Here is a 16,337-nt window from a genome sequence, read left to right as displayed (position 1 = left end):
GAGGGAGCGAGAGAGAGAGCGAGAGAGCGAGAGAGAGAGAGAGAGAGAGAGAGAGAGAGAGAGAGAGAGAGAGAGTATATATGTACGCTATTTGGATTCGAGCACAGACACTTCTCTAGCATTGTATAGTGCAGATCAGTGACCAGACCTAAGTCTGTAGTTCTCTTCCAACTTTGTCTGTTTGCTCCATATTAGCATTTTATGCCCCATTAAAGTGTACAAATAATAAGTAAGTGCAAGCAAGCTGCATTTTGCACAGTGGTGTATGGACTGGTCAGAGTGGGATCTCTTTGATGCAGAGGGTCCACTTGAACATGTATATATGCAATTTATGCAGACCAAGAATCCTTGTTATCATGCAAATGTTTGCTAGGCATGTGTAAGGGTGTAAAACATTGTACAGAGGGTCAATTCAAAACCCTTACTGTTAATATGTGATCACACCACTCTTGCACCCCATATGTAGAGATGAGCCTGGTCTCGGTGTGAACCTAGTTTGCCTGAGTTCGCCCAAGCCTGCTCAGAACTGTAACTGCCACCACTTCCCCCTTCAGGTCCAATCAATGGCAGCAGGGCAGGGGCATTCACCATTCTTTTGTACACCTGGGGGGTGGGGTATACACCTCTAGACAACTGATTGGGCCAGGAGGAGGGGGTGGCAGTCTTTGGGTGGGCTTGGGTGAACTGGTATTGTACTAAACCCAGGCTCATTTAAATTCACATGTTATATATGCAGTATGTAAGCTATTTGGATTTGCACACATACATTTTTATAGTTCTATTCTATATTACAGCCAATGACACTGTTCTCACCTCTCCATTTCATCCACTACATTTTTTGACTGTTCTGCAAGTAGTGTTTTTTCTACATTTTGACTAAAATGTATCTGCTACGGAAGTGAATAGAATGGCATGAAAGACAACCCAGATAGCAAGCAATTGAGCTGTAAGTTTGAAAATGACTTGCTAAACTCTTGCAGACTTGCCAAGCTTCACAGTTTTGTTGCACAATTACAGCATGTCTGCATTGCAAGTTTCCAGACCAGCGAGCTTGCAGAGCTCTTGCTAAGACCTGCAGGACTCTTGCTGTAGACTTGCCAAGCAAATGTGCTACAAATTCAAAAAGTGTCAACTAGAACTTGTGCTGCAAGTGTTCTGCAAGTCTACAACTTGCCAGGAATGCGTGCAGCAAGTTAACAAAAATTAAAATTTCACCCTGCCACAAGTTTGTGGCAAGTTATCCTTGCTATTTGGAAAACTATACATGCATTATACCTGATGTTTAACCCCAGAAGTACTCTATGGATTAGGAAACCCATGCATGTAATATGCAAAAAAAGTAAAACATAAAAAATGCATGTAAGAGTGTATAATGAAAACCATATGGAGGAGTTTACAAAGTGTAGAATAGCTGTGTTAGGGACATGAGACACACTCCTATTTTCTCTCTTCCTACACTTGCTCCTTCTGTCTCTCTCCCTTTAGCTGCCACTCAGATGCTCTCTTTTCCTAAGCCTGAGCATCGTTGGTTTACATGCAACGGGACTTGAAGTGTTGACCACACCCCTGCACTCACGGTTGATGGTAGGAGGAGTTCCCATTGCTAGGCAGTTGCTCAGATCTGCCTGTTCCACCTCCTTTGCCATGATTGGCTGATGGGGCGTTGGTGGTTCTATGAATATCACAAGCCCAGGGCTCTGGGGTTGTGATATTGATAAGCTTCCTGGCTGCTGTACCCAGTGCATAGCCAAGTGCCTTGCCTCTTACTGTTCCTGTTTGGTGACCCTTGCCTGGATAATGGGTATGCTGCTGATTGCCTCCTGCCCTGTTGCTTATCTGTACAATTCATTTGGTACTGATTGCAGCCTTTTGTGACCCTTGCCTTTATAATGGATATGGTAATGTTTGTCATTAGCCCTGACACTTTTTGGGTATAACATTCTGCCCACGGCAAATCAAATCATTTGTAATAAAGCCTCTTCTTCTAAGTTCAGCAATTTGATCCTCCTTTTTTACCATAAATATAAAACTTTATTAATTCTGAACCAAATTATTATAATTTTGGATATTGTATAAGACCAGGTCACTGTTTTCTATAAATGTGGCCAAAATGGGGAACAATTTGGATGTCATACCACGTCCCAAAATCACATACAGGTGAAACTCGAATAATTAGAATATCGTGCATAAGTTAATTTATTTCACTTAATGCAACTTAAAAGGTGAAACTAATATATGAGATAGACTCATTACATGCAATGCAAGATAGTTCATTTGTCATAATTGTGATGATTATGGCTTACAGCTCATGAAAACCTCAAATCCACAATCTCAGAAAATTAGAATATTGTGAAAGGGTGCAATATTCTAGGCTCAAAGTGTCCCACTCTAATCAGCTAATTAAGCCATAACACCTGCAAAGGGTTCCTGAGCCTTTAAATGGTCTCTCAGTCTGGTTCAGTAGGAATCACAATCATGGGAAAGACTGCTGACCTGACAGTTGTGCAGAAAACCATCATTGACACCCTCCATAAGGAGGGAAAGCCTCAAAAGATAATTGCAAAAGAAGTTGGATGTTCCCAAAGTGCTGTATCAAAGCACATTAAGAGAAAGTTATGTGGAAGGGAAAAGTGTGGAAGAAAAAGGTGCACAAGCAGCCTGGAGAGGATTGTCAGGAAAAGGCCATTCAAAAGTGTTGGGGCCTTTCACAAGGAGTGGACTGAGGCTGGAGTCAGTGCATCAAGAGCTACCACACACAGACGGATCCTGGACATGGGCTTCAAATGTCGTGTTCCTCTTGTCAAGCCACTCCTGAACAACAAACAACGTCAGAAGCGTCTTACCTGGGCTAAAGAAAAACAGACCTGGTCTGTTGCTCAGTGGTCCAAAGTCCTCTTTTCTGATGAGAGCAAATTTTGCATCTCATTTGGAAACCAAGGACCCAGAGTATGGAGGAAGAATGGAGAGGCACACACTGCAAGATGCTTGAAGTCCAGTGTGAAGTTTCCACAGTCTGTGTTGATTTGGGGAGCCATGTCATCTGCTGGTGTTGGTCCACTGTGCTTCATTAAGTCCAGGGTCAACGCAGCCGTCTACCAGGAGATTTTGGAGCACTTCATGCTTCCTTCCACAGACGAGCTCTATGGGGATGCTGACTTCATTTTCCAGCAGGACTTGGCACCTGCCCACACTGCCAAAAGCACCAAAACCTGGTTCAATGACCGTGGGATTACTGTGCTTGATTGGCCAGCAAACTCGCCTGACCTGAACCCCATAGAGAATCTATGGGGCATTGCCAAGAGAAAGATGAGAGACATGAGACCGAACAATGCAGAAGAGCTGAAGGCCGCTATTGAAGCATCCTGGTCTTCCATAACAACTCAGCAGTGCCACAGGCTGATAGCTTCCATGCCATGCCGCATTGAGGCAGTAATTGCTGCAAAAGGGGCCCAAACCAAGTACTGAGTACATATGCATGCTTATACTTTTCAGAGGTCCGATATTGTTCTATGTACAATCCTTGTTTTATTGATTGCATGTAATATTCTAATTTTCTGAGATTGTGGATTTGGGGTTTTCATGAGCTTTAAGCCATAATCATCACAATTATGACAAATCACGGCTTGAACTATCTTGCTTTGCATGTAATGAGTCCATCTCATATATTAGTTTCACCTTTTAAGTTGCATTAGTGAAATAAATGAACTTTTGCACGATATTCTAATTATTTGAGTTTCACCTGTATTTCAGTATACCACTTCTTTGTAAATAGACCCTACTATGGCTATAAAAGCAAAGGACGTATCACATTTGCTCATACATTGAAGTGGACCAAAAATGTACAAGACTTCAGAAATGTGTGAAAAAAATTCAAAGAACTTGGCAACACAGTGTACTAGACATATGAATCAAAATGAGATAAAGTGAAATAATTATTCCCTGCACACGTGATTGAGTATTCAAGGTTGAATTCCTGAAATATCCATGCAGATGGAAATCATCCCATATAACTTCTAATGTAAGCTATGTACATCTGGCAGTTTTGCTATCAGAGCTGTGAGGCTACACTAGATACATAATTGTCTTTGTGGGGAAATTAGTTCTAATACAAAAGCTAACTAAGCATACATAAATATATTTGATGGTGAAAGCTTCACAAGATTGCCTTTCTACTTCACTGACATGGTGGCAACAATGAGCAGGGTTTGGAAGGAGAACTGTATGTATTGTCCATAGCATATGTAGCAACAAATCCTTCCTGTTGCATTTTTTTTAGAATTAAATTAGTATTAAACATTCAAACCTTTTTCAAGTAATGGAAAATATGAATTGCCCAGCAAAAGTATTTATTTAAATGGTTACTCAAACACTTATAGCAATCTTTATTTCCATGCAGCTAGCTCCAACACAGCTTTCCCTAACTTCCTGTCCAGTACAAGATAACAAGAGAAAACACAGTCTACAGGAGCTGTCCATCTTCTAGCTTAGAGAATAGAGGACTGGGGAACAAGGATGTGGCTTGCCTTGTCCTTTCTGTGTGTTTGAGAAGAAACACTGGGGGTGATATACTAACCTAAACACACGCACACACCAGGTGCGTGTGATTTTCACACAGCAAAACGTATTTATCAACCAAAAAGTCTCTAAAAGCATATTTCCACTAATGCCATATATGGAAAATTCATGCACATGATGCATATATAATGCTGCTTCACAGTTTAGACAAAAATGGTTAGCTCATGCATTTACATTCCTGCATTCATCAGCGCAAGCAACACAACATAGAGCTAATTTACACAACATCACCTTGTAATTCATGCAGGGCTTTGCACAACACACCTGCTGGGTGTGTACACACTACAAAGGTGTTTAGATTCCACCCATAGATCATGCTGGGAGGGAACACACTACAGAGGTGTATACATGTTCGTGGTGTGTTTATAAGGTTAGTAAATCAACCCCACTGTGTACTAGCATGAACACAAAGATGGCACCATAGGACCCTGAAAGGGAAAGGAGCCCCCCTGAGACAGAATATCAGGGTCAGTGCTCAGAGGACCAGCTAATTCCACAGGAAATCAAAACTTTAAAAATCAAGAAGCAGCGTCCATTGTAGGTGATTTAATCAGCATTTGAGATAGCTTAAAATATTTTGAATTTAATATCAATTAAAAGAAAATCTAATCCTATAGAATGCATAGAAACCCAAAATGATCCCATATTTTGTACATATTAAGAGACACATTCCACCTAAACCTATCTTTTAGTTGTTGATATAAGCTGAAGAGTTAAAACAATTGACAGTTTCTTATAACTCTCATGGTTTTTGTTTTCCGAGATCTGTGCTTGAGTTCCTGAGACTGTATACCTGGTGTGGCCATTATTAGAGGTTTCCACTCTTCTTTCTTGATTTTAATAATTGTTTTATATTATGGAGAATGCTTTGGGAGGGGCAAGAGCACACAAAACTCTCAGGTGGACATGAAGGAAGTTGGGGATTATGGCAGTAAGATTTTACTTTCAGGGTGTCCAATACAAATAAGGAAGCAGGAGCTTATTCAGTCCACCTTTGACTAAAAGAGCACTTTGGGAGGGCTGACCCTTTCATTATCCGACTTCATGCACAGATACAAGCATCATTTTTTCTTGGCACAGATACAAGTTGTTTATCGACAAGTCGACAAGTGTTCTGAACATTATTTTTTTCCACGGTAAGAAGTGCACCATCAGCTGAAGTGGACATACTCTTCGAGAGGTGGCAGTATGTGCCCATATACAACATATATAATGGACACCTATTGAATAGTTTGCACCTCTGTGTGACTGCATGAGCTTTTCTTATTCATTTTAGAGCTCACTGCACCAACAAATTTCAACACAGATCAGCTATCATGGTTTCTGAATCTGGCTCAGCCTCTGTTGCTGCCCATGCATAGGGGATATGAGGGGGTTAATAGTTGTATATGTTGTATATACAGCAGTAGAAATGTGACAGAACGTGTGCCTCTTCCCCTCCCCAAAATTGTGGGAAGGTTGGGATTTGACTTCAGTTTGGTTTCTCACCTTGTCTATTAGGGTGGCAAACTACTCAAATATTTCCCTTCACCATTGACATTGCATCTGTCCAGCCCAGGTAAGGGGTTGGCAATATCTTCTAGGAATTAGATGTTTATACAGATTATTTATATATTATTGTCATTTATAAAGCATTGAAAATTGTATGCAGCATTTGTATATGTTGTATGTTCACATCAAGGAACATACAATCCAAGGTCCGTATCTCACATGCATACATACACAAACACAAACTAAGGCTGATTTAGATAGAAGTCAATTATTCTACCAGCATGTCTTTGGAGTGTGGGAGGAAACCAGACTACCTGGAGGAAACCTATGCAAGCGCAGAGAGAACATGCAAACTCCTAAAGGTAACACACACTTTTTAAAAACATCTAGTTATTCAGATAACAGGACATTTTACACACACCAGAACAGATAAATACATGTACATGTTTATTCATGTCCCATTTGTATTTATAAGTATATTGCTTGCTCAAAGGGCAGCATAAAAGTTATAACTGAAGTCTGCTCTGAGTAACTTGAGGGCACATCTTTACAATACTCCCTTTTTTGTTATTGAACCCAGGATATAGAATCTTTCACAAGGGACAGATTTACCATGTACAGTAAAGTTTTATTATAGTATAGCATTTATACAGCCTAATAAGATTTTAGTTGTTCCATAAAAGTGAATCTTTGTTTTCCGGCCATTGCTAATCAATGTTAGCAGAAATGTGCCCACTAGGTCACACACCACTGGAACGTCTGTATTGATTTCTATGTAAAATTTTGACTGAGGTTCAGAGCAAATAAAGGCTTCAGTTATGTTATTGGATCGGCTGTTAATCAGCCTCGTGGTGCATGCCAATAAACACTCCAGTATATGATCTTGAATGATCAACCTATATTTATAATTACAATTAAATATCTAGCGATATTTGTGCCTGAGCATACATTTTATGCAGAAATAAAAACTGACATATTCCTTCATGTATATAAACCAAGTTCGGGGCTTTTTTATCCTCTGCATTTGACGGCCTTACTAGGTAAATACTTAAAGGGTATGTAAACGCTAACAATGAACATTTCTAATGTGGTTCCTTTTGATCTTTTAAATATACCAGTAAAACTGTTTGGGTATATTTTTTTAAGTGTCAAAAAAACTGGTTGAACCTACCAAAAATCTGGTGAGCTGACAACCTCCTGTGATATCTGTCTGTACTGCAGTCTAATCAGTTACATTGTTTCCAGTTATCTCTGAGGACTACAGAACCCCTATGCTTCCACAGTATGTTATACAGTAGAGAAGAGAGGAGTGTGTCTGCAGTCCTGTCTTGGGGTGACAATGGTGTTTCTCTATAGCTACAGTACAGTGAGTGAGCATTGTTGCCCTAGGACAGGCAATGTTTTGCAGGCAGAAGGTGAAAAGATAGGTAAAAAGACTGAAAAAAAGAAAACACATGCAGCCACTACATCAAAGAACTGGTAAGCTGCAATATTTATATGTATATTTTTATTCTTGGGTTTGGATAAGCATTTCAGTGGTTGGTATGCTTATCCTCTTTGGAATAATAATAAGTGGAGTTACATTGATTACAAATAGATGCCACCTACATTTTGCAAGAATACTCATTTCTTTTTCTAGTTTACACCAACACATCTCTGAGCAAACTGTGTTTTTTTACATCTGTACATTGTGGAAGTAGATTTCTCTGACTCTAATGTTAAGTGCCCATTATACCTTTTTTTAATGTGTTCATGTTGGTGTCTAAACTCTAAACATATACCATTTTAACTAGTATAAATTTTCAACTATTATTCAAAGATTAGTTGGTCTGTAAGGGAATCCCAGGCCCTCCTAAAGTGGACCTGAACTCAAAAAGTGAACATTTGATACCTTGTAGGGAACATCTAGAAATGTTAGTTACACCTAAGCAGTAGCCTGAAAGATGTAACTTTTGCCTTGAATTCCTCTGGAAAAATCTGACTTCACCTAGTCAGGCACTCCAGTCATAGTTGTATACATGCATTGTGAGATCTAAGGCAATGGGGTTGATTTACTAACCTTATAGACACACCACGAACATGTATACACCTCTGTAGTGTGTTCCCTCCCAGCATGATCTATGGGTGGAATCTAAACACCTTTGTAGTGTGTATACACCCAGCAGGTGTGTTGTGCAAAGCCCTGCCCTGAATTGCAAGGTGATGTTGTGTAAATTAGCTCTACATTGTGTTGCTTGAGTTGATGAATGCAGGAATGTTGAGCTAACCATTTTTGTCTAAACTGTGAAGCAGCATTATATATGCATCATGTGCATGATTTTTCCATATATGGCATTAGTGGAAACATGCTTATAGAGACTTTTTGGTTGATAAATACGCTTTGCTGTGTAAAAATCACACGCACCTGGTGCGTGCGTGTGTTTAGGTTAGTAAATCACCCCCAATGTGTCTCAGATGGCTAATCTCACAAGATTGGGAAGAATGAATTTAAAATGCAAGCAAAAAAACAAAACAAAAAACAAAAGCCGGCCGATCAGTCAGAATTGGATCATAAGACTGAAAGTGTGACGTAACTGCAGGACCGCCCCCAACGCGTTTAGTCGTATAGACGTTTTCAAGGGATGGCATTTTAAATTCATTCTTCAGCACTGTTTTATATACAAATAAAATATCTTATTTCACTACACTATGGAAGTGTTCCATTTTTTTTATAACTGGGAACTCGAGTCGGACAGAGGATTTTCACAGACCTCGTAGAGGAAAAGACGGAGGATAGGACGGCGAACAGCTGCTCTCACTTCGGTGTTGTACACGATCTGTAAACTTCCCAAGTCCGGTGAGTACGCTTTATCACCTTTGCATTTTTTTTAATGGCCTTTGAAAATACTGACTTATGCTATTTTTAGAGAAGCCATGAATCAACAAATCATATTTAATTCAAGTAAAGAGGAGCATTACATTACAATTACTGCCCTACTCTATTGAGGAAGTGAAACTTGTTTAGGATTGGCCCTATGGACTTCATAAATTAAAAAAATAAATAAAAAGCAGGCATTTTTCTTTTTACACAATACATTTTTTTGCGTCAAGTTACTCACATTACGATATTTCTTAAACTTACAAAATTGATAGATTGCCTTTAAACTCCAGTTTTCTGGAAATACGTGTTGTTTCAGAAGGTGGCATTAATATCATGGTGTTTAAATGTAGCCTTGAATTCAATTTCTGACTCCAGCCATCACAACTGAATCACATGTTTTAAATATGTATGTCACACAATATTCAAGTTGGGTCACAATCAAAATTAACTTCAAAGGTATGTCAAAAATCCTTAAGGCCACTTCATGTGCTCGTGGAAAACTTTTAAATTGGATTTTGCAGTTCATTAAACATGTAATAACATTTTTATTGCTCAGGGCTGCTTTATGAAACATATGCAACAGTTTGCCAATGGCTTGAGTTGGTGAGCATAACAATTACAGGCAGGGGTTTTTAACTGGCTATACTTCAGCAGGTTGGGCTGGAAGCACTTTACACTTCAATAGAAGCTGGGAGTATTTTCATTTCAATAAGTGATTATGTGATTGCCCCTTTTTTTTAGTTCTGTAGAATGAAAAGTTGCGTCAAAGAATTAAAGATAATTACAGCTGAAATAAAAGTTAATTTTTGTTTGAAATTTAATATATTATCTTCATTGTTTAGCCTGGAAATTTAAATGTATATGTAAGGTTCTCAGCACAATAAACAAGGGGTCCATTTATAAATGTTTTCAAACAAATACACAACTTTCAACCAGGATTCACCATTTTTTGTCAATTGAATTCAATTTGACAAATGTGAATCTTGGGAGGCAATTAAAGGCAATCTATCTTGTTTGAAAACATTTATAGATAGATTGATTTTGTAATTTCTAGTCTAAGGAATATTAGCTTCAGCACACATTTGAAAACACATTTACCCAACATCCAGCCCTCAGGCCTAATTCAGACAGGCCTCAGTCTCCACCACCCTCTGAAAAGCGATCCACAATTGATCCGCCCAAATCCTTCAATTTGCAAATGAACATGGAAGAGCATTGCGCTGAGCACTTCTGTGTTCATTTATAAACTGAAGGAGATCAGCAAACATGAGAGTTATGTTTACCAACCTCCTTCATTTTGTGAATGAACACTGAAGAGCTCAGTACTGAGAATGTCTGTGTTCAGTAGCAAGTGCCAGGCAGCAGGGGAGAGGAAGACTGTTTAGACCCCTGATGTTTTTCCAAAGAGGACCGATCACATTTGGTGTATAAACTGTCATATAAACCAAATTAAGGAATAAATAAATACATAAATAAATAAAACATGGCAATAAAATTAAAAACACACAACCACACACACATATCGTACAGTTTTGTGCTCTTCCCTGCTTTACAAAAAGTCACAATTTAAAATTGACAAATATTTGTTATTTATTACCTCAATATTGTTTTATACTTTAGATTTAGCAGGGATTTTGTAAGCAATGTTGTTTTTGTGTGAGCTAGTAAAGAGTTTTTATGTTTTGTATGTATTTTTTATGTATTTGTTTATGTATTGTGTAATTTTATTGAAAATATTGTTCTGATAAACATTTATGCAACTTTCATGAGACCTATAAAATCAGTAGCACCATCTTGATATTTTATCAGTTCTTTGCTTTCAGAAAATGTTTGGCTTGGTGTTTTACAGATTCTCAAAGCTGTAAGTGAAAAATGATATAACAAAAATGAAAAATTGCAAAAATGGTCTGGCCACCTGAAGTGAAAAATGGAGAGCAGAGCCTGTAGCCACATTTTTAAAAGTCATAATCACCAAAAACTGACCAGTACCAAGTGGACATGAGCAGGTTCTATTACCTACCATGTCTTGAAACTATCAGGTATGGAAGGAGAAGATACTCATTGAGGTGGCAGCTAACCCCCACGCACTATGACTCCAAGATAAGAGATAATACTAAACCTGCAGTTTACCCAAACAGCTTCCATGATCTGGTTCTTTAATTTTAAATTGATAATCTAATTTTTGCTTGGCATTGTTTAATTAAAAAAGGTGTATCCCCTGATTATGTGCAAAGTTTGGAAACCCATAGAACCAAATCAAAAATTATCTTTTACCAAATTGACTACATACAATTAAAGTCAAATTTCTATGGGTTAATGCTCTATGCACTGCCATACTGAATAATGTCAATAGATGTAGAATGTATGTATGTGGAAATGTATGTGTTCTGATATATATTCCGCTATATATTCCCTAATAAGATTCATTAAAAATTAATGATGAAACGGTATACTTGCACTGTTCGGTTTAAGCAGCAATTTTAAAATTAAAGTTATCTATGTACATGCTGAAAAACACACTCTGGGGCATCACAAGGCAGATAAGACAACCTTATAATGAGATTCTATAACTTATTACAGATGCAGGTGTGATTCTTCATGCATTTTGATGGTTATTAGAATAAAAAAAATAGAGCCACAGAGCCTTTAAGCAACCCTTACATAGCACAGCGTGTATGTGCAGTGTGTCTGCAGTGTAACAGGTATTAATCATCAAGACAGCTATCCATCACCACATGAAATATGCAAGTGAGCACACTTGAGGCTCTTTCAAGATCTAATAATATATCCATGAAATCAGAATAAACAATGCAGCCAGAAAAGAGCTATTGAATATTCATAGGGAATAAGAAAAAACTACAAAGAAATATCATTAAAATTCTAAAGATATGAGGACTCAGATATCCAGCCACAGAGACCAGCAAAGTACATGCCCTTTTGACCCACAAATCCGCTTTATAAGGCTCACAACCTGAAAAGAAAAAATACAGGGAGAACAACAGACACACAAATCGCCATTATAACCTTGGTTGGAAATTTTATACATGCCATGGGGCCTATTTATAAAGTAGAGACTGATTTGTATGTCCATGTGTTAATGTGTCCATGTGGTATCCAGGTTCATGTGTTTTAAATGGGAGAGATTAATTCTTGACCAGCAAATTATTTCTTGCAGTCATAGAGTTACATTTTTAACCCTTTTTAACTAAAGGCCATTATTGCCTAAATTATTTTGACAATAACTTTAAATACTGTAATCGAATAATTACAGCATAAAACATATGGTACTGCAACCTGAAGGTGGCAATGTTCATCTGCAGGCTGAAGGCTTTTATTTATTTTTTTAATGAATCCCCCTGCCTGCATTTGCTCATTTTGTTACAGTTGACATAGTGATCACATGATCAGGAACAGCACTGACTGGTTCTCAATTGTCAGTGGGGCACTTAGTGACAGTCAGGGTTGAGACCATACAAAGAGAAGCAAAGCTGGCTGGACACCAGATTCCTCTGGAATAGTTTATTAAAACTTGTGCCACATTAGTGGTGTTCTGCCAAGGTCCACCCCATTGGAGGGACACCAGTGATGTGGAACAAGCTTCAAAAAACTATTCCAGTGGAGTCCAGTGTGCAGCCAGCTTTGCTTCTGTTTGTACAATGGGGAGTAAGGACGCGTTCCCAGCGACAAGCACCTGAACCATTCCTTCCCTGAGTCCTGGAGGAGCAGTGCGTCTTTTGTGTGTTCTCCTTGCACTCTCCAATTAAGGGCGCAGAGCTGTCATGGAATAAAAACAAATGGGCTGAGTGAGTCATGACATCACCTTCGGCTGTGGAACATCTCTTGGTGTCCTCATGTCCAGTGCAAATCAATATTATGACATCACAGATCCTTAGGCTGCCGGATCCTGGGACAGAAGAGGCTGCCAGGACCAGTCTAGAAGCCAGACAGGACCAAGGAATGGGTGAGTATATATTTTTTTGTTTTAGTCCTTAGACCAAAACACCCTAATGAGTACTTAACCCTTGCGGTGTGGGGGTAGTTCCACTGCAAGGGTTATATTTTTACATACCAGAAGTTGTTCTTTAACTTCTCAGCACCCAATATCCAGCTTAGCACTCACTACCAAATGTATGTGCTTTGACATCTCAGTACCTATCCTTCTGCTTATGTGCATTATTGCAGTCTCTGCTAATAAATTAATTAAATGTGGGTGCCTTCATTTAAATCTACAGTATGTGCCCCTATCGCCACTGTCCCAGAATAACTTGCTTGAACTTATTTCCTGGACACTGATATTCACCTCTATTCCTCCGCTGTAAAGTCCTCCATCTAAGGAGCTTGGCTGCTATGCTGCTGCATTGTAAATGGGTGCCAAATAGGAAGAAGAGGGGAGGAGTTAGAATTGTAGGTGACACTGAAGGAGCGCGTAGATAAGTAGGATGAGAACCATGAGAGCAGAGTCTTGTAGGCCAAGCGGGTGGATTTTTTTGAGTCATATTATATTATAGTCAAAGACTATTTTAGAGTACAATTATCCTCCCCTGCCATTCACATCTATGATAATGATCGTATTTATTTGTGATTTTGTTGCCAATTAAGAGATCAGTATGCACCATTTGTGAGTCAAAATATTAACGGTTTTTCCTGCTGTCAACCAAAAACACAAAGCGCACAGGTCACCCCTTTAATGCGTCCTTGTAACCTACATTCGGTGCATGCTCAAAACCTGTAGAACCAGCACACGATAATCTTCCAAAGAAATTCAAACTTTATTCCACATGCATCTATACAAAGAACAACCTCTGACAGTTATAGCTGTTGTACCATACTGCACTGGTAGAAGTAATCCCGCTCATCCCATATAGCGTTTGCTCGTTTCGGCCCATCTCCGGTTCACAGTGATGACACAGCAGTCTCAGATCACCTTGTCCGGTATCACAATCTGCTCTCACTCTCTTTTCCTTTTTGCCGTGGGCAGGGTAAGTAGGGACACTGTATACAGGTACAGCAGCCCTCTGGTTCGCAGCAGAGAACTACACGTCCTGCTCTCTTGACCTCCACCAGGGGAATGCCGCCAGACGGCCCTGCGTAACCAGGGTGCCTCTCCCCCTGTCCCCAGTCTTGATCATCTCCTCCTGGGTGAAGAATTAATGTCCCATCAGTCTCTGGTTGACTCAGGACCCGGTCTGTTGCAACATCAAGGTTTCATTAAAGGTGGCCCATTCCACGATAGTGTTACATACCAATTAAAAGTCATAGTTAAAGTAGACGTAAACCCTAACTGGGTGTCATTTGGTTTGCTAAAGCACTGGGTGTCATACCAACTGCAATTTATTTAGTTTATAAAATACTTGTTTTAACCTGTTTCATCTTTTCTTGGTGCTTGTCTTAGTGATGCTGGTTTTCTGCAAAGTATTTATAGCCACTTCTTGTCTATATGCATGGAGTTTAATGAAAGCTAAGCAGTATTTATCAGAACAGCTATGAAGGGGCTAAATATGCTGTAAGGCTATAGGCTCAATTCATTAAGCTAAAAGGTATGTGTAATTTACCATAATGAACATTGTTTTCAGTGACTTTCATGTGACTGTTATTTTCAGCTCCTATTGGATATCATTGCTGAAAATATAGCAGGTAAGATCATTATCACATCTCTTCTCTATAGCTTCAATTAAGCTTGAAAGCTGTCCTCCAGCCATATATAAAATCACATTTTAATGGAGCTAGGTATTTATTAATAAATTATTAAAGCCCATCTCTTGGTAAAAAACTTACCATTGCAGTGAGGCTACCCCCACAGTGCAGGAGTTAAGTGTTTGTTTATATCTAGGGGGCACTATTGAACTTGTTTTAAGTTATCTGACTCCTGTTCCCTCCATCTCAATCCAGACTGATAGACTGATCCCCGCAGCCTCCTCTCCCCTTCAGTTCGGTAATCTAAGGACAGCTGACATCATCATGTCTTATGCAAGTCCATTGATATACATTAGACTTGAGAACGTAAAAGGACATTCTACCAGCCAGAGTGGAGGGGGAGAAAGTGAGCATTGACCATTACAGGAGCCAGGATCAGGTAAGTAAATCACCTATATTGTGAGTGCACTAGAAAAAAATTAGCACTTAACCCTTGCAGTGCAGGGGTAGCCCCACTGCAAGGGTAAGTCTCTTCTTATCCCCAAGATGGGCTTTAAATGCATGTTTCTAATGCAGGCAGTGTAAGTATTAACATGGTATCAGTCCCTTGCAGTTCCAGTACAGTAGAGCTCAGACTAGGGGGGGGGGCATCACAAGGAGCCACTAAGCTGTGCTGCAGTACAAGGAGCAGGATGATATGAGTAGAAAACAGATTGACAGAGAGGCAATTTCATCAGTGTGCTGTTTCTCTTTTCACTGTGCAGCCACAGGCTGGGGGAAGGTATAAGTTCTAAAGCTGTTACTGAAAAATCAGGTCTCCTGCCCAACAGAGTGTTGTAAAGCTGTGTAAATCTTAGGACTGTTTGGACAAAAATACAAATCCTTTAGTAGGGAAAACAGCTTTTATTTATTTCATATGTGTGTTTAGCTGTTTGCCTTAAATATTTGAAGTAGCATTAATATTTAATTGCAAAAGATTACATGAAAAATATGCAATGACATCGGCCTCCTTCTAACTCTGCTGTCAACTGCCACACCATTAATATGTTTTATGCCATTACATTTGCCCTTGTCTTTGCATTATATCAGAATCCCTAAATTTAGAGCAGCCATTTGGCTGACATTTCATATAGAAGACTATTTATTTCTTACTTTCACCAAAGCATTAACTTTTGTATCTGCTGACAGTCTAACAAATGGCACAAAGGCCGCATTATTTATTCTACAAGAGTCGAGTTATTCTTCTGAGATATTTTTTTTTTTAAAAGGGGTTTTAGCATCATTTCCTTATACGTGACATTGTCACAGAAATTACATCTACAATTGCTATTGCACATGAAGAGATACATAATAGCTTCAAGTTTAACAGCCAAAACATTTTTTAGGTTTGGATGGAGTGGGGAAAGCATATAACCTTTTAGGTTTTCATTGCTATCTGTGTCTCCATTAGGGAGAGTCTTCTTCCCTTCCTGTGTATTTGATGGATGTCACAGGAAGTGAGGGGAAATGTCCCCAGTATCAGTCAGTTTGATGAGTATTATGCAGAGCAAGAACACAGATTGCAACAAAATTTTGAAAGGTTATAACCTCTCAATGTTATTGTTATTTTTGTGTCTTCTTGCCCGGAGAGAACAGCTCTACTAATTTTTTACAGGGACTGGAAGGGAGTTGTGCTTTAAAAGTCAACTTTACCCATAAGTGATATTTCAGTTTTCATTGAGTATTGCTATACTGAATGATGTATCACTTTTCTATGTTTAGAAGGAACTCAAATAAG

This window comes from Nanorana parkeri, unplaced genomic scaffold, assembly GCF_000935625.1.
Source record: "Nanorana parkeri isolate BGI_ZX_2015 unplaced genomic scaffold, ASM93562v1 scaffold2413, whole genome shotgun sequence".
NCBI classification, from domain to species: domain Eukaryota; kingdom Metazoa; phylum Chordata; class Amphibia; order Anura; family Dicroglossidae; genus Nanorana; species Nanorana parkeri.
This window is presented reverse-complemented; position numbering follows the sequence as displayed.